The sequence below is a fragment of the Typopeltis vanoorti genome, chromosome 4, assembly GCF_054136105.1.
Source record: "Typopeltis vanoorti isolate ZY-2024b chromosome 4, IOZ_Tvanoo_1.0, whole genome shotgun sequence".
NCBI classification, from domain to species: Eukaryota; Metazoa; Arthropoda; class Arachnida; order Uropygi; family Thelyphonidae; genus Typopeltis; species Typopeltis vanoorti.
In genome coordinates this window covers 87,483,152-87,502,907 of record NC_143552.1, presented here as the reverse complement: position 1 = coordinate 87,502,907, position 19,756 = coordinate 87,483,152, and the positions used below count along the sequence as shown (strand labels likewise).

Below are 19,756 nucleotides of genomic sequence, written 5' to 3'. Positions count from 1 at the left end.
TTACTTATATAACTATACATATAAATTAGAAAAAATCGGTATGGATAGTGGCCAATAAAAGCTGAAAAACTGCTTAGAGTCAAGGTTTGCTGGAAAACTTGAACTAAGTGGTTGAATGTGTGCCATCCAAATTCTTGGGATTTTTAAGCTACCATCATTATTAAGATTAGGTCGGTTAATCAAAATTTCACAGGCTTCTTTTTTGACTACCGTGTGCACAGTAGTCAAAATGCAGCCAAATCATGTTGGCATGTTTTTCAACAACCAAGTAATTTCAGCTATTTTACCAACTTTTGCAATATGTCCTCTTAACTTCAACTCTGTCCACCATTATCAAAGTCCCTAGCTTCATCAATTTCCTGTAATCCAGTACCATCAATGTGATACACTGTATGCAACCTTTCAAGATGAAGTGCATAACCCTACATTTTGCAATATTTAATTGACATTATCCTTTGACCACAATGCCAATTTCTTTAAATCATTCTGCAAGATATCTACATCACCATTATGAACTATTGCTCTCCCTAGTTTTGCATTAGTAAATATATCTCCTTAAATCTTTTCCTATATCATTGACAGATAAATTAAAAAGTGGTGGCCCTAGTACAGAACCCTGAGGTATTCTCATAGTCACCCCCTCCAATACATGCTAATAGCTTCATATCCATTCCTATTTTTTCCACTTTTGTAATAGTTTTTCATGTGATATTCTATTGAATGTCTTTGCAAAGTCCTGCAGTATCACGATGTAGCCATTTCCTTTATCCAGTTCCACTCTCACTTTATAAAATGTGAATAAATTATTAAGACATGATCTGCCCTTTACAAAACCATGCTGCCTACTACAGAGTATTGTATTGCCATCCATCCACTGTCATTTTACCTTTAACCAACTTTCCCAATACTTGAACAACCACTCATGATATATTAATTGGTCTGTAGTTGGTTACTTCTGTATTGGAGTCACCTTTATGTAAAAGGGCTATCTACCATCTTTCTACACCTTTGGAATCTTGCCAGAGCTGAAACTTGATCAAACAAGTTCAGAGGCAATACCAATTTTCCTGCACATTCATATTTTTCAATATGCTGAAACACCTGTTCATTTACCTCAATTTTGACATGCATTTATGTCACATCAGTAACTGCAAAATTTCCACCTGGATAATACATCTTTGTAAAATGATCACTTAGCAACTCAACTATTTCTTTTACCTCTGTTACCATCAGCAGAGATTAAAGTTAACTAACCAGTCATTTTTCCTCTTACTAGATACATAATGAAAAATCTTCTATATTAATCAGTTACTTACTCCTGATTAGCTAACTTTCTCACATGATTTGGCCTTTCTTACTATGCTAGTCACCTTTCCTGCTTGCACTTTGTACCACTCATCAGTATGCTAATCACATTTTTTTCTTTATATTCCCTCAACAGTGTTTTCTTTCTTTGCAACACTTAATCTTGATTTTGTTCACTTTGTTCATCCTCCTGACCTTGGGTATGCAGTCTGATACTGCTTCTCTCAATCTATTTCCCCATGCACTAATGACATTTTTCCCTTATAGCTTCTCAAGTCATAGCACCGCTCCAAGATGTCACCAAGTCTGTAACAATATCCAGCTTTACTGTTCAACATAAATCATTTCTTGACAGAATTCTTTAGCAACTTCCCAGAACAAGTTTGCATGGTCACCCTCTGTCTCCCTGGGAGGCAGAGTATCTACCTTGGTTATGGATATATCTTCTGATGCTATTACCAGATCCAGCACTCAAATCCCTAGTCCACTATGTTTTTTCAGGTAATTATCCCATAGCAACTGTATATGTTTATTTCCATCTTGCCACACTCCTAATCCTTCCTCCAATCTATGTCCCCATAGTTGAAGTCTCTGGTAAGAATTGTTTGGCCTGCATTCATTGTGCTAATCTGCCAGTTCACAGGAAGACGCCATGCATCTTCCTGTGGACTTCCTGGTGTCTATAGCAGCAAAAAATATTTTGTCCTATTGGCCTCTATCTCACGCCAGACAGCCTCAAACAAACCATTCCAGCAGACCTAAAACTCCCTTTAATTTCTAATTTCATTAGCTGCAGTTCCTCAGCTATCGCCATAATAATCCACCTCCTGTTTTATTCCCTCTATCCCTCCTGAAAATTTAATACCCTTTACATTCTATTCCTGTAACTATACAATTTTCTGTCAAGCAGATCACACTGATGCCTATCATTTTTGCCCAGTCGAGCTGACCAATGCCAAAACCTTCTCTCCCTTATTTCTGATACATCTGGCATGTGTATACATGAATTTTCAACATCACCTTGTATCAAATTGGTTGGTAATGTCATTACCAACCAATTTGAATCTGAAACCTGTGAAATTGTGTTCAGCATTGCATAATCATTTCTGTGTACACAATAATTTATCTCAGTGTGGCTAGATACATGCTCGATTGCATTCCCCCCCCTCATCTCTAGCTTTCCTGGTTTTTGTACTTCCAAACACTCACTAAACAACACTTCATCCAAACATCCAACTTCAAAACCACTCAAATATAGTCCATCAGGCAAGTCCTTTTGTCCAATTCACTCCATATATCTATAAACTGCACACCATTTCTCCCATACAATCTTCTCAATGCTTCATTAACAACAAGACCCTTCTTAACTCTGTCCTATCATACCAAGTTATCACACTCACAATCTTTACTCTTCATTGTTGCTTCTTTCAACAACCCTTTCACATTTTTATCACTTTTTCCTCTCATTGCATATTTCTCTCCTTTCAAAACATGTTCTGACAAAACAATGAACTCAGTTACTTCTGCTTTCTACAATTTAACAGTTTCACTAACATTCTTGATCTCTGCACCTGGGAAACATGCGTTCATCGCTCTCTCATTAAGTATACCTCTTACTGTCAAACATTCATATAATACCTTCTCCTTATTTCCAGTTTCTTGCACTTTCATATTTTCTCTATTCACTTTTTCTTTCATTCTCCTGATATGCCACATGATAATCATTTTTCCAGTTGCTCTAGCTCCTGTTTTGTCCTGTGAAGGATGCCACGTAAGCATGTTGTTTCACTCCTTACTGTCACCTCATCATTCACATTACTTTCAGCCACTTCTTTCATGCTCATGTTTTGAGCACTACTTCCACATTCTCCAGAATACTTTCACTATCTTTCCTTAGATTGTTAATATTAGTCACTTTTCCCCATGTTCCATATGACTCATTTCTTGCACTTGCACACAGAACAATTATGACACTCTCACTTTCATGCCATAACTCATTCACTCTTGGCAATGAACACAGAAGTCTTGGCTGCTATTTTCCTTGTACACATCGGCATCATGAATTTTTTGCCACATTCTTGCTCCTTTTCGTAAAGGAGTTCTCTCACTAACCTTGAAATCCTATTCATAGTTTTGACAACAATACACTCCATTCTTTTTCTTCATTCGACATACTTTGTAGTGAAAAACCAATCCAAGCTTCATGATATTCCTTAATTTGTTGAAGTGAGGCATAGTAATTTTTTTTCTCATTTGATTCTGCGCAGGGTATTCACAAGCAACAAATAGACTTGAAAGACTGATCTTAGGCTCAACAACAGATTTGGTAAACTAGCCTAATCTGAATAAACATGGCTGTGTTCAAGTTTCTAAGATTTGGAAAGCTTTAATTCTTGGACATCCAGCCAACAGCATCCACAGAGGATGCTCCTAATAGGACTTCTGGCTTTTAGTCTAATTTTTTTTTCCACTTTTTGTTTTGAATGTTTTTGTATATGCTTTTACAATTTTGAGATTGTACTCCTGGTGATGTCTTTGTGACAGAAGAAATATAGGATCTAATGAACTTTTATTTTTATTCTGTGCTGCATTCATTCCATTAAACCTAATGAGTTCAAACCAGCACATATCCTTAATACTACTGTTAATTCTTCATGAAAGCAGCATAGCACACAAAGCTAAACAATATGATAAGTGTAAACTGTTTATCCAAGGAACTTAACTGATTGGCCATCTTAAAGGCACAAGGACACTAATATTATACCCATCAGTTTAAGATAAAATTTATTCATCTAAGGCTCTTTGTATTTACAGACGTGCTAGCTTTGCATTGCTTTGTGAACAAATCGCTGCTACTCATAGTAACTAATCTACTATTAATGCAACTCTTAGTTCTCTCCAATCTGAACTATCTTCTGTTCTCGATGCAAAACTGTGGATATTCTCTCTGATAATTCTAAAGAATTTTGTAAGGAATTTCAAAAAATTAGAGATAAACATATCTTTATGCAAATGTTGCCAGCTAAAAGAAATCTCTCCTACAGTTGTATATTCTCCATGAAGCATGCAAAGAAATAACTTAATCCCTAGAGCTGACAAAGGTAATGAATGCTACTGTGGTCATCAAAGCTAGTGATTATAATCGTAAAATGGATGTTTTGCTCAGAGACCACACTATTTATAAACCTCTAGATTGTGATAAACATATCAAAAAGCATGACAACCTTAGTAGATCTGTTTCTCAGCCATAGCCAGCCTCTTCAAGTTGTGCTCACACCAATTCTCAGAAAAAAACCTTTAAAACAGCTTATAAAAATGTCGCTTCTTGACTTCCTAAAATAGTTAAGAACTCAAACTGTTTAGTTCTCCCACTCCTCTTCAACAAAAGCATGAGCCTCCAACTGTGGTTTCTGCCTGTTTAATTTAAAATCCATTTTGAAAATTCTCTCAATACTAGTAAGTGTGCTTACCTATGTCACCCATCTCTGGATAAATACCATAGAAAAACAATTCTGAAATGGTTGTGCTTGATATCTCTAAGGCTTTTTCCAGAGTCCAGCATAAAGGTTTATTAAGTAAGCTCCCATTATTTGGCCTGTTCCATGACTTCTGCAACTGAATTGTTAGCATTCTGAGAGAATGCATACTATGTATGATGGTTTGGGGAGGGAGGGGTTTCTTATCCTATAGCTATGCAACTAATAATGGAGTTTCAAGCTCTGTTCACTTGCCCACTCTTTCTTTCATAATATACCAACCTACTCCAGTTGACTACTAACTAACCCAATACAAAGTTTTGCTAATGACAGCACACTACTCTCCCCATTCATCAAACTACCATGTGCTACACAAATCATCACAACCTCCAGAACAGCAAAACCATTCTTCAATGGGATTTGGACAACCTTATCAATTTCAATGCTAGCAAAAAAACATACTACCTCATCTCCCACATATACACACAAAAAAAAAAAAAACATTTTCTTGTAGCCTTACTTTTGAGAACACTCAAATCTCTATACAAGATGAGACTTCTTTGAATTACTTTGGCTTCAAGCCTCTCTTGGCATAAGCACATTGCAGGCAGTGCTTCAACATCCAAAACATTATGATCTCTTTCACTGAAGGCATGTCAACATCTGGGGTGATGCCCCTAAGAGCTCCCTAAAAATATTTGACTTAATACAGAAGAGAGAAATTAAGTTCAATTAATGATCAATCTCTAATTCAGTACAGCACTCTCTATCATACAGGCATTTATTTTCTGCTGCTTGCATCTTCTTTAAATACTACCAGAGCCAATGTCCATTTGAACTGGCATCAATAATTCCTCCTGTTAAATCCACTGAAACATGCATAGCAACTACTAAACACCCCTTCACAGTTCAACTCTAAACCCAGACAACAGACACCTCCACCTTGTTTATGCCTTCTACTGCTACCCTTCAGAAAGGTCTCTCATTTTATTTTCCCCACAGAATATAATCCCCAGCTCTTCAAACCAAACATGAAGAACTTTTCACCCATCCACAGTAACTGATGACAATTATGTGATGTCAGTGTAACCTTTAATCTTTCTCATTTTTGTTAAAAATAAAAAAGAGGGTAAGATGGTCTTTAACAACCTCAAGACATTCACAAACAATGCCCAGTACGATTCACATCCATGGTTACAGATAATTTTTGTCACTCAGCAAACTCAGAATGCTTACTGGAAGCCTGAAGTAGCTGCTTATAATGGGTGCATGGTCTAGCAATTACCAAATTTAACCTTTGAAGTTTACCCATTGTACTAGATGTGATATAGGTTATCAACGGGATTGATATAAAAACTAAAGTAGAGTTTATTTTGGTTTGGATTTCAGGTAAGAGTACACATAAGTTATAAAAGTAGGTGCATTCAATTTAACTTTTCAATGTTTAACTTTTACTAAGGCATGAAAGCCAAAGCACACACATATGCTAACAAGAGTTTTCAGAAGTACTGATATTAATGATAAAGAGCACAATAACAAGTAGAGATAAAGGGTGGCTATGCCACTGTACAAGGTAGTGGTCAGACCTTACATGGATTATTGTACTCAAATTTGGTCACCTAGTCCATTGTGATGTAGAAAGTAGGAACAGGTCCAGAAATGTATGACTAAGGCAATATTAGAACTCTGGAATGTTTGTTATGGGAAGAAGTTGAAGTAATCTAAATTACAAAGTTTAGAGGATAGACAGAAAAAAAGTGTTGAGGAGTTTGCATGAAGATTACAGAAGGGATCTTCATGCAAATACAGAAGGGATCACATGTTGAGCAGAGGATGAGTATGTGTGTGCATGTGAGGGGAAATTAAATTTCTGATGAAAGAGTTGAGTCCATTGAAGAGTTTCTAGATATGACAGTCTGTAGAACTACTTTGGCAATCTGTTGAACTTGGATGGAGTAGAGCTTTTCTCTTGGGTTATTGTTGATTTTCTGTAGAAAATCAACAGTGGCAATTGCTGGATAAGCAGAGATATGGGCAGGTGTTAGTTTGACTCCTGGGCAGTTCTACCATATTTCATAGCTTCTAGTACCATCCAGCTGAATTTTCATGCCTTTAAAATGTTCCGTCCTTAATCTGGTGATGATTGTGGTTATTTCTCTATTTTCATTAATTTCATGCTTCTTGATAATTTGTTTTAACAATCTTATTTTGGTGACAGAATTAGCATCATTTAATGGTAGTGGGCAAGTACCTTGCTTCTTTAGCTAGTCTATCTGCTCTCTCATTGCTTTCAATATTTACATGGGCTGGTTACCCATTTTTGTGTACAGTTCTTATTTTTCAAATTTAAGGTTGCTAGATGTACTTGAATTACCTGTGTGAGTTTTGTTTTTTTCCATTTTATTAATGCTTCAAGTGCAGGTTTTGAGTCACTGTAGATGGTTATTCTTTCTGTAATGTTTATTACTAGATTAGAGAGATAGAACTTTAAAGCTGTTTGTATGGCTGTTAATTCACAAGTGAAGTTTAAAGTCATTTTGCCAGCTGTGGATTTGTTTGCATTTCCTTGCCTCCAGGTAGAATTAATAAAACCTCTGCTCCTCCTTGATTGAGTGCTTCATCAAATGATCAATCAGTATAGCGATGACATGGTTTAGATTATTTAAGTGATGTATAGTGTCAAGTCCTTGTCTTTTATTTTTGTGCTAGAAATCCTTTTTTGTACAAGGTTCTAGGAGATTTAAGGTAATCATTGTGTTTTTTTGGTGGCATAGAGGGAAAGAATGGCTTGTTGCTTATTTTGAGAGACAAGTGTTCTAAGTCAATCTGTTTTCTAATTTCATGGTCATATTGTAAAGTAGATGATCTCTAAGTCCAGATTTTTCTGTTGGCTCCTGATTCTGTTAGTGAATTTAACTGCATAGAGTTTTCTTCTGTCTTCTAGTATGTGAAGTCCACACTCTTGTTGAGTTTTTAAATTATTTATAGACGAAACTACACCAATAATTTTTGCTGCTCTTGATTGTACTCTGTCAAGTTTTTCTTTTGAGCTAATAGAAGCTGGAGCCCAGATGGAAAGAGGCATTCTATAGTGGGTTGTATGCGTGCTGTATATATGTAGTTCTGAGGGGGGGGGGGGCATAGCCCCCCTAGTTATGTCTATTTTTTCTACTATTGGAGAAGATACTCAGTTTTGTTTTTTCAGGGTTTATCTGTAATTTAAGTTTCTTTGCCCATCTTTCTAAGCCTTGTACTCATTTATTTAGGAATTTTTCAGATTGTTGAGGATTACTGCTTGTGTGGCAGATTGCTAATATCATTTTCATAGCAGGCTATTTTTGTATCATTTATAACGTAAGGATGAATATTGTTCATATAGATGAGAAATAGGAGTGGGCTTAAAATAGAACATTGTGGGACTCCAGCCTAAGTTCGATACATGTTGGAATAAATTCCATTGACTTTTACTTTTCCTTTCATGAAATCTGAAATCCAAATTAATGCGTACCCCCTTATTCCAGTATCGTATGCAATTTTTTATTAACTTTTGTCTCCATACATGATCAAAGGCAGCTGTAAGTTCCAAGAAGACTGCTGTTGTCTTCTTTGGTGTTTTTTCTTGGAAGCCATTATGATTGATTGCAAAGATAAAATAATTGATCTTCTGTGCTGATCTGATGAGAACTGTATGCAGTTTAGTAGAAGTTGATTTTGTTATTTTCTAAGAGCCAATTCATAAATCTAGTATGTATTATTCTTTCATTTAGTTTACAGAGAGTACTAGTTAAATCTATTGGTCTGTAGCTTTTACAGTCACTTGGGTTTTTGTTAGGATTTAGTATGGGTATTATGAATGATGTTTTCCAGATTTTTGACTGTTTATCTGTATTCCAGGAAGCATTAAATATCTTCAGAAGACAGTTTTTGGCTTTTTAATCCATGTTTTTAATCATATGTCCAAAGACAAGAAGATAAGATCAATTCTGAGTGATTTTTCCAGGTCAATTTGACTAACTGCTGTTTCTAATTCTGTCATTGTGAGATCCTGAGAAAATATGTCTTCAGAAGGATAGGTTCTGGATTATATTAGATGTTTTGCAATTTTTATGCACCTTTTGTCTTTGTTGTATTGCAGTTTGCTTACTTTAGAGTAATGTTGGCTAGCATATTTGCCATCTGTTTGTTGCAGCTGTATTAATTGCTGAGGAGGAGATTACGTATGAAGAGTGATCAGTATCGAGAAGTGTTGCATTATTTATTAATCTGATGATATTTCAGTGTTGTGAGTCTTTTCTTGGATCTAGTCTATTGCAGAATTCTTCCTATTTTTCTTGTTTGCAGTTTAAAATTTCATCTTCAATTTTTTGAGTTAATTCTATTAGCTTCTGTTTTCTACTATATTATTTTGTTTTAACTGTTCATTGATAATCTCTTTTTCGATGATCACAGCACTGAACCATTATGATCTTTCCAAAATAGAACCCAATTGTTTGTCCTGAGTCCTCTGGAAATTGAATTTTTTGAGCTCTCTGTATGTTGTCAGTTCTAGTAGTTGTTGATCTAGTTCTTTACTAGTGGATGTGCCAGTGCAATATGTTTCTAATAGTTGTGCATATTATTTACATTTTGCAGTTTCATAATCTATTGCTGTGATGTCTAATGATGATTCTGTTGTAATCATTGTTTTGACAGATATGTATTTTCAAATCTGTGGAAAGGCTTATGTGTTCGTCATACATGTTGGGTACAGATGAGAACACAAACTGATAAGAAAATAACTATTTATTAACTTACTGTTGATAATTCGCCAGTATTCTATCCAGCATCTTCATGGCACAAAAACAGTTCGTCACATTACGTGAGACAACAACAATCTGGCATAACGATGGGACTAGTTTGAACAATTGTAATGTACGACACACAGACTAAAGTTCTAATCAGGTGCCATCTACGTTGAAAAAAACAGAGAGAGAAAGCAGGTATTAATTAGGTCTTCAGATGATTGTTTCCCAAATCTTTGGCAAATTTATACAGCCATACTTATTGAGGTTTGGAGTATGTTTCAAGGCTGATTTCAAGGTTGATTCCAAAACAATCTCTCTGACTTATAAAGGCTTCTGTGCAGCACTTTTGTTTTTTTCCAATTGATCCTATGTGCAGGGGTATCCAAAGCATGGTCTGCTACACCTGACTTGCCACAGCAATAGTGTCGAATGTATTTTTTATGTTCACTGAGGCAGATGTCCACAGTAAGCTCGATCACACAAACAGGGCACTTCACAGACTCATGGAGTTGCCAATTTGACATACGATTCAAATACGGTGCGTAGCTGATGTTTATTAAGCATTCTGGATATCTTTTCAGATGAGCCTTTAATGTATGGGATGGTGACAGTTTTGTTGTCACCATCCCACTGTCTTCTGTGGTAGACAGTGGGTGGGGGGGGATTTCTGGGGAGCATTTGTATTTTGTCTACCTTATGGGGATTATGGTCACTGGCCAAGAAGGTGTGACATAAGTGAGTGAGTTCAGAGCATTGTCATTGAAATAAATCTCTCTCTAGCATTGTGGATTAATGCTTTTAGAATACCATACTGTTAAGATGGGTGATTGTTTGTGTAAATATCTCCCTGTATGTGTAGGTTTTCTATAAACCGAGAATGATAAGGAACCAGCTGGAAGATGTGCGATTAGTGTAGATGAGGAAAAATTTCCACATATTTCACAATGTGGAAGTTATACACATACTGGGGGAAACCTCTGAAGATGGTTGAAATAGTGACATAGTAATAGGTGTGAAAAAATCTTCGATGTTCATGGTAAATCTTTTGCAAGTTCTATAATTAGTGATAGTCTTGGGCCAGTTATCTCCAATTGGCTACCGGTAGAGAATGAACTGCCTACTCTGTCTCCAAAAGTTAGATAGAGCTAAAACAGCCTCGTCTACTTCCTATAAGGAATAAAAGGCATTGGCTGATATATTTTTCCAGGTGGGTGATACTCAATTGAACTGCTTTTAAAGGTCTAGTTTCACCAGCAATTTACACATTTATAACTGAATGGATGGAAAAATTCTAAACCTGCTTTTCAAGTAGAGTAATCATTTGTTATCAATGCTATATAATACAAACATCTGAAAATTATGTTACTGCAATATAAGGAAATAATTTTAAATTTCATTCTTGATATAAAAACAAAAATTCATTCAAATTCATGTTATTATTTTTCCAAATTAAGACTGCCTTTGTGCAGACTAGGCTATATTAGATCGACAAACACCATTTGACTTCCACAGCAAGGTCTCCTATAGTTTGTCTCCTTGAAAAGATAACCTTTCAAGGGCAAATTAAATGCAAAGACCTAAACCTTCCACATTTGAAGATGCACATTAAGATGGTTTTGCAGATCAGCCACATGGCACACAGGACCGAAGTGAGTTGTAAAAACCCATTCATCATCATTATGCATATCAAAGATTTAAGACTAGCATGATCTGTTCTGGCCTTAGAAGTCATTGTTGAATCTCTTAAAGAGGACATCCTGGTTTTCTTTTCCCTAATGGCTTGTATTTTAAGGCTTGTTTTGGTAATCTTTCTATTTTCATTCTTTGAATGTGTTCCATCCATTTATGTTTATATTTTTTAATTTTTTTCTATTACTGATTCTTGGTTTAATTCTTTCATAATTTCTTTTGTGATCAAATAGAGTATACTATGCAGTTTTTCTCATAAACTTCATTTCTGCTGTTATTAATCTTTGTCTTTTTGTTTTATTGTCCAGATTTCACTTCCATACAATAAGACTGGTAGTGCTAATGTATTGTATACTTTTAGTCTGGTTTGTTTTTGAACTAGGTTTGGTTTAAATATAGAGTTAATTATACCTGTTATTTTTAAATATTTTGAAATTTTTACATTTATATCTTTTTCATATGTGATCATACATCCTAGGTAGTTAAATGAATTCACCTGTTCTAAGATTTTGGTATCTATTACTATCTTAGTTCTTGCTGGTTCTTGTCCTTTAAAGGCCATAGTTTTTGATTTTTCTGTTGATATTATCGTACCATAATCTTTGGCTATCTCATTTAGATCTAAAATAGCTTTCTGTAAGTTATCTTCAGAATTTGTAATTATTATTTGGCCATCAGAAAAAAGGAGAGTGTTTAAGTTCACAGTAAGAGAAAGTTTAATACCTTGATGGAAATTTTTATTCCATTTTTATTATTATTTCATTTAGGTAAATATTAAAAAGAGTTGATGAGAGGGGACATCCCTGTTGGACCCCTTAGTTTATCTCTCTCGTATATGATAGCTCATGATTTAATCTTATTTGTATTTGATTATTTTCATATATACTTATGATAGCTTTTAGGATATTATTTGGTATTTGTCTTTCTTTTAATATGTTAAATAAAATGCTTCTTTTAACTTTGTCAAATGCGTTTTCAAAGTCAATAAATGCAATATGTGTTTCTAAATTGTATTCTCTTCTTTTCTCTATTATTAATTTTGAGCAAAAGGCCTAAAAACCCATTAAACTTCCTAACTGGCTAGACATGAGTCATAAAGCCCAGCACAAGCCTAGCTCTTCAACTCTTCTCCATTAACCATGAAATATAAATAGCTATTTGGTAGATCAGAAAAACATCTATCAACAATTAAAAATTAAAAAAAAGACCAAAAATTATCAATACATGCAAAAGGTTTTCACAGCTATTTCTAACATTAATACTAACAAACACTTTGCACTACCATATAAACGTAAACTGTTATTTCTGCATGCAACCTTAACGGGTTAGTAATTAACTATTCTTCACCACAATGAATTCTGTAGCCATTTACTGCCTACTAAATTCTGATAACTATTAACATCTGATCAACTCTGAAGGGTCATTTTTTTTTGTAACAAAAGACACAAAGAATGAGATTCACAATTGAAACTAACTTCACTTCGATTCCACTAATCTAGCTGAAAGGGATATCAAAGTATCTGCTGTTAGTAATGATCTAACAAACTATCCATCCATGTGACAGAATATACCAGATAACCTTTTACCATTTTCCTAACACCCAAGATTTTCAAAACCAGTTTTCTTGCAAATATAAAATTTGGTGCTCCTCTTAGGATTCCGAAACCTTGTTTCAGAATTGTTTGCCTAGTAGTCTGTCTCATGTCCATCAACATTACAACAGTGCTAAGCAGGATGACCTCAATGACTTCCATTGCTCCTTTTTGTGGTGCGATTCCTGTATCTGTTCTCATCCTAACACTTCAAATTTTTCTAGATGGAATGAAGGCTTTTAAACCCTCCAGTCCTCACAGAATCCAAAGTCACTAACCTAACTAACCTAACTGGTTCTCTTGTGTACCACTGAGTAAAATAAGGTTTATCACAAATGTCTTCAGACAAACTCCAGATTTGCACTCAGCTTACCACAGTACACAACAGCAAAAAATCCAACAAACCCAAGTCTGATTTTGAAAGGGTCAAATGCAGAAAATTTATTATCTCTACTCAATAGGTGTACCTTCTGGCCTAGTCAAAACGTGCAGCTTCTTTTTGAAAGCTTCTACTTAGTGGAAGTTCATGTGCTTCCAAATAGTACCATCACAACACTCAAATATAACACATATTTCCTCACATCATCCTCATTATCTTCCTCAAATTCCTGCATAGATAAGATGTGAAAAAGTAAATTAAGATGAGTTATCTGGTCTCATAGTATTATTAAGATACCTCCAGGAAGTCAGGGACTCATCAAGGGAGGCCACATACTATCCACACCAGTTGCCATACTTGTTCTTGAATTCATTCACGCAACCTGCACATACAACATCCAATGGCAATCCATTCCAATAATACAAATCAGAGAAAAATATAGCTCTCACACCCTTCTTGACAGTATTCATTCTCATCCTCCAAGGATGCCCTCTTGTCCTTTCCCTACTATCCATAAAATGAAAAATTCCATCTACTGACATGCTGTATTACCCTTTCAGAAACTTGTTAAGTCTTGATCATATCAACCCTCTTTCTCCAGTTTGCTAGTGTCTGCAGTCTATAAATTCTCAATCTGTCTTCATAATCAGTATTCCATAATCCAGATATCATTTTTAATTCTCTCTCTCTCTCTCTCCACTGCAACAGAATCACCATGGAAACCAACCGGGACACCAGATCTACACACAAGAGTCATGTGAGTGGTCTTATCTAGGTCTTGTAAAGAGGCAAAAATGATTCCTAATCTTTACATGTCAACATTGCAATTATCCTCTTAGTTGTATTTGAAATCTTTGCTATATGGTCCTTGAACTCCAACTTCTTATCTACTAAAACTCTAAGGTTTTAGTAGATAAGATGTTGGATTCAGATTCAGATTAGTCTGATCAGTTTCTTTTAGCATCATTCCCCCAATATATATGGTATTCGATATCTAATCACACCAAAGTGCATGACTTTACATTTACTAACATTGAACTGACAGCCATTTTCACATGCCCACAATTCCACCCTATTAAAATTATTCTGTTAGTACTGCATATTGGCTGCAATCCTGACTACTCCCCATCTTTCATCAGCAAATCACTGAAAGTTGCATGTCAAATCCTTCCCAATGTCATTAATGTATAGATTGAATAAATAACATCAAAGACTGATCCTTAGGGCACACCACTGGTTGGCTTAAATCTTTCAGACTCAGAATCCTCTCCACATATACCACTTTTTGATATCTATCAGTCAGCCATACTCTTATTCATGCCAAATTTTATAATAATCCAAATTATGCAACAGTTTTCCATGCTGTATTCTATCAAAAGCCTTAGCAAAATCTAAAAGTTTCATGGTATATCCATTCCCCCTTGTATAAATGAAAGTTCATTCTATAATAATGTTAACATTATTATATAATGAACAAGTTGCTGAAACATGACATTCCCTTAGTAATCCCATGCTGATCATTGTAAAATACAGATTCTCTGCCAATCCATTTCGGAATGCGAGCCCTAACTATCCAAAATCTTCATCCCCACCGCAGAGATAGCGATGGGTCAATAGTGGATACATCAGTCTTTGCACCACCTTTGTGCAATATGGTCACCATACATTGTTTCCACTCCTGCAAAATTTTCCCTATTCTGAGATTCAAATTATACAGCCTTGTCAAAGGAATAGCCAGTTCATTTGAACACTCTTTTAGCATTCATGCCGATACCCCATCAGCATGGATGCAAAAAAAGAAGACATTTTAGAAAATATAGTTTCTTTCTATATCATTTATTTCATGAGGTTTTATTCTGTATAAAGTGAAATTAATATTTTGTTACTGATCAGTGATTTCTGTTTAATTCATAAATTTATAATAAATTTCATGTTTATTTATAATACTAACAAATTTCTAATTTCTGTTTATTTCCTAAAACATTATTTTTTTCCTTCTTACTTAGATACTACAGACTCAGACTCTGTAAATGGGATAATAATATTTTACAAGTGTGATAGGGTAGTTAGGTAGTAAGAGCACGAAATTTAAGAATGTTTATTTTTGTAATCTTTCACTATTTTTCTATGCAGACTCATCCAGATGTGATATATATATATATATATATATATATCACATTTTTTTTTCTTCCACTGAACTAATTTCACTAATTCAGAAAATGAGGTGTGCTTTCAGTTATAGGATGCCCATGTATTTTTGAACTAATTCCATATTTCTGCATAATAATTTGAACACTGTTATTGTTTTATAGGAATACTGTAAGACTATATGTGCACCTCTCAGTAATCATATTGAACAACGTGATAATGAAATTACATAAATCCTTTCATGGTGTAAATCAGTTATCTAATCACTTAGCCCACAATTTTATTTCTTCTCAAAAAAATTTACTCAAGATAATTATTTTTGTTAAACAAAATCATTTTATAAATTAATCCAAATCTTAAAAAAAATAAATGAAAATATCTGGATAAGTGTGTAGAAAAATAGCAAAAGGTTACAAAAGTATATAAAACTTTTTAAGTTTGGTGCTTTTACTCCTTAACCCCCTATCACACTTTTGTAAAATATTAATATACCATCTACAGAGTCTGTAGCATCTAAGAAATAATTAGGAAATTCACTGATCAGTAAAATAAAAATATTATAAAAAAAGCGAAATAAAATCTAAATAATACAGAAAGAAAAATATTTTTTAAAACATCTTGTTTTGCATTAGTTTTTCACATGTGTATCATTACAATATTATTTCAATTTTCTGCAAACCATCAGCAAAGCAATAGTTCATAGAAAATCCAAATGGACCTGTGCAGATGATCACAACAAATTACCTCTCATAAGACCAACTGCAAACTCCATGTCTCCTCTAGCATTTCATCAGAAGGATAGCTGTATGTGTGCGTGTGTGTATATAGAAAGTTTTTTACCTTGGGTATACTATACGTTCAAGATATCAAGCAATTTTATAGACTTGACTGGTAAGTCAAGTTTGCACCTGAAGTATTTTCTGGTCTGAGGCAACTTGTGGTACAGGTGGAGTAAGCTCTGATCGTTTTCCTTAGTATCTCCCATAATGCAAAGCACATCTCCTTGCGGACATGTATGATGCTATGCATCGAAGGAAGGGCCACTACCCAGACCGGTTTCGACCTTTATTGAGGTCTCATCAGTGGGAGCCAGATCCTGAGATGCCAAGGTTGAAGTAATGCAGAAATTATAAATTTTACCTATACAAGTTGCCACAAGGTGCTTTGACCTTATTAAATAAAAATCTCAGGATGAGAGAAAGATGTAGAAAGTTTTTTACCTTGGATATACTACACGTTAAAGAGATAGCAAGCAATTTTATAAACTTGGTTTTAATCTTTTTTTCCCAAGTAAGCAAACAGACAGGTAAATCAAGTTTGCACCTGAAGTATTTTCAGGTCTGAGGCAACTCGTGGTAAAGATGGAGTAAGCTCTGATCACTTTCCTTAGTATCTCCCATAATGCAAAGCACATCTCCTTGCAGAGATGTATGATGCTATGCACTGAGGGGAAGAGCTACTACCCAGACCAGTTTCAACCTTTAATTAATGTACAGTATACCCAAGGTAAAAAACTTTCTACATCTTTCTCTCATCTTGAGATTTTTATTTAATAAGGTCAAAGCACCTTGTGGCAACTTGTATAGGTAAAATTTATAAGTTCTGCATTACTTCAACCTTGGCATCTCAGGATCTGGCTCCCACTGACGAGGCCTCAATAAAGGTCGAAACCGGTCTGGGTAGTGGACCTTCTCTTGGTGCATAGCATCATACATGTCCACAAGGAGATGTGCTTTGCATTATGGGAGATACTAAGGAAAGCGATCAGAGCTTACTCCACCTTTACCATGAGTTGCCTCAGACCTGAAAATACTGCAAGTGTAAACTTGTCTGTTTGCTTACTTGGGAAAAAAGGATTAAAACCAAGTTTATAAAATTGCTTAATATCTTTAAAAAAAAAATATATATATATATGGGGGGGGGGATGTATTTTTACTTCTTCCCATGCACTCTGAGTGGTTTAAACTCTTAAATTTAAAAGAAAACATTGAAATTAAACATCTAATCTAACCTTGTACAGGTTCATATCCCAGGATATCACATATCTCGCTATTAACCTTAGTAACCATTTAACTTGTTAAAACATCGAGTCTTCAAACATTTTTTTAATCAAAATAAAAATCTTTAATTTACAAATTACACAAATATATGTAACATGAAATCAACACCACTTATCAACCCAAGCACCAATGTACTCTCCATTCTACATCAAGAAAAACACCTTGCACAACTTCCTTTTAATCACATAAACTAACAGTTATTATCCTATATGGACAACAACTTCTGGAACCTTAGTATACAGAACTTTTATTCTTTTATGAGTTCAGACAGAAGAAAGACTAACACAAAGCATAAATGTGCTCTATGATAGCAATACGAGTGAAAAATTCTTCTTGTATCTTAAAATCACAGAATGAATAAAACATCTTTTCATCCAAGACAATTCTGTAACTTCACTTTCTATATGAAAGCAGCAGCAAGCTTCATCAAATAAACTACTAAAAACCATATTGCTTTAGAATGAATTAACTTTCTAACTGAAAGTCTAAACATTCTCCTTAAAATCTTAACATGTCTGTCACTTCAGAACAACCTTGCCGTCTATATGAAAGCTTCTGAAGAAATGACTACAAATTTTTCATACATTTCTTTATGCAAGGATATCCTCTCCCAGTCTTTCAATTTTAACTTTTCATCTCATTTCTGTGCAGTCTTCATATACTGAAGATACAAACTCAGTTTTCTCTAGCTGAACACCTAGCAATGTTATTTTTGCTTCTATGCATGATCAGAATGCAACAGAGAAACTACCGCTCCAGTCCACCATCATGCGCCACCATTACTGCTTTCACGCTGAACTTGTAATGATAATAGTTCTTTCTTCGCAGTGCAGGAAAGATGATTTAATTATAACTTCAAAATGAAATGCGGAAATTATAACAGTTCATTTCACAATCTTTTATGCATCAAGTCCCACAATGTGAATTACAGCAGTAACTTTCGCTTCCCTTATCACTGACAACATATTTCATAAACGACATAATGTTTACATACAAATAACATTGCAACACTTGACACCACACACAAAGCTATAATTAGCCTCCAATAACTAATTTTAATTTATTTCATATTTTAGCTAAACTTCAGCAGCCAAAGACAAATAAAATATCTCAAAAACATCTTGCTGTGACATCCAAAAGTAAACACGTTTAAATATCTATGCTTATAAAGTGCTTTATCACTAACCTCTTAACTTTCATTCATTTTTATATTTTTAAATTGTGGAATATCTGAATTTTAATATGGATATCCTGTACAGCTATGATAGCAACAGGTCCTAGTATCAGGCCCTGCAGCCTGGAAGTAAGCCTTTATTCATGAATTATAAACAAGAGTGACAAAAGTTGGCCATCAGAGGTGCATCAGCTAGTTGTGTCCTGTAAACCACAAGTCACAGCTGATGCAGTATTTAATCTTCACTTGATGCTGAATGCAAGTCACAGAAAGTTTGAAGACTTTGCAACTTATGTTCATGAAACTTATGTAGTTACTTTTGACATTTTCAGAACATATGATCACATCTGGCACTAATACTGTTTATTAAACTACCGATTTGGAGGTTTGCTTTCTATCATTTTGCATGTGGATTCTCTGTTCATTCACTATGCATCATGGTGCACACTTTCTTTTCCTTAGATTTCCCCAGCAATGAAGGCCAGAGCACCTCTGTTCTTTATATTTAGAACCATTTTTTTCTTCTTCCTACAAATCACCTCTGTCTGTTCACTAATTCTATTCATAGCTTTGCTGATAATATATTTCATTTCTGTTCTTCATTTGACAAGATTTGTAGTGCCCAATCATTCCAGGATCATCTACGCCATAACTCTCTGCCATTTTTCAACTAGAAAGAAAAATGTTTTGTACTTTAAAATACAGTCTTATCTTACTTCTCACAAAAAAACTTACTGCACTTTTCCTTACATTTTATAATACTCAAAATTTCTTCAAACTAGATCCAATTTCTCTTCTCAGACTGACAGTTCTAGCCATTCCTGGCTTAAGCATATTAGATCCCAGGCCTTCTTCAAAGAAACTAGGTATCCTTTTCTGCTCAAACTTCATATAATATCACGGTGTGCCAAAAACTTCAAACTTATGGAGTTAAATAATCCTCTCATCTCTGTCTCAGATTTTCAATTTATGTATTTTCATGGGCAATGATCTGATGAATGACATTATTCCTCCACTTAAAGACCCAAAGAGTATGAACAGCTACTTGTTAGCATTCATTTACTGTTCAGCTTGAAAGTAACTGAACTGAATTAATTTTCTTCTATTTTATCCAACTCAATTCTTTGGAAGAGCTTTCATGTTTTCCCC

General features: G+C 34.7%; 1 protein-coding gene across 2 annotated transcripts in view; it reads right to left on the bottom strand.

The window, feature by feature from the left end:
• The window catches only part of CaBP1 (Protein disulfide-isomerase A6 homolog CaBP1), a 208,798-nt gene that overhangs the window by 79,720 nt on the left and 109,322 nt on the right, over positions 1 to 19,756 (bottom strand). The window lies entirely within an intron of this gene.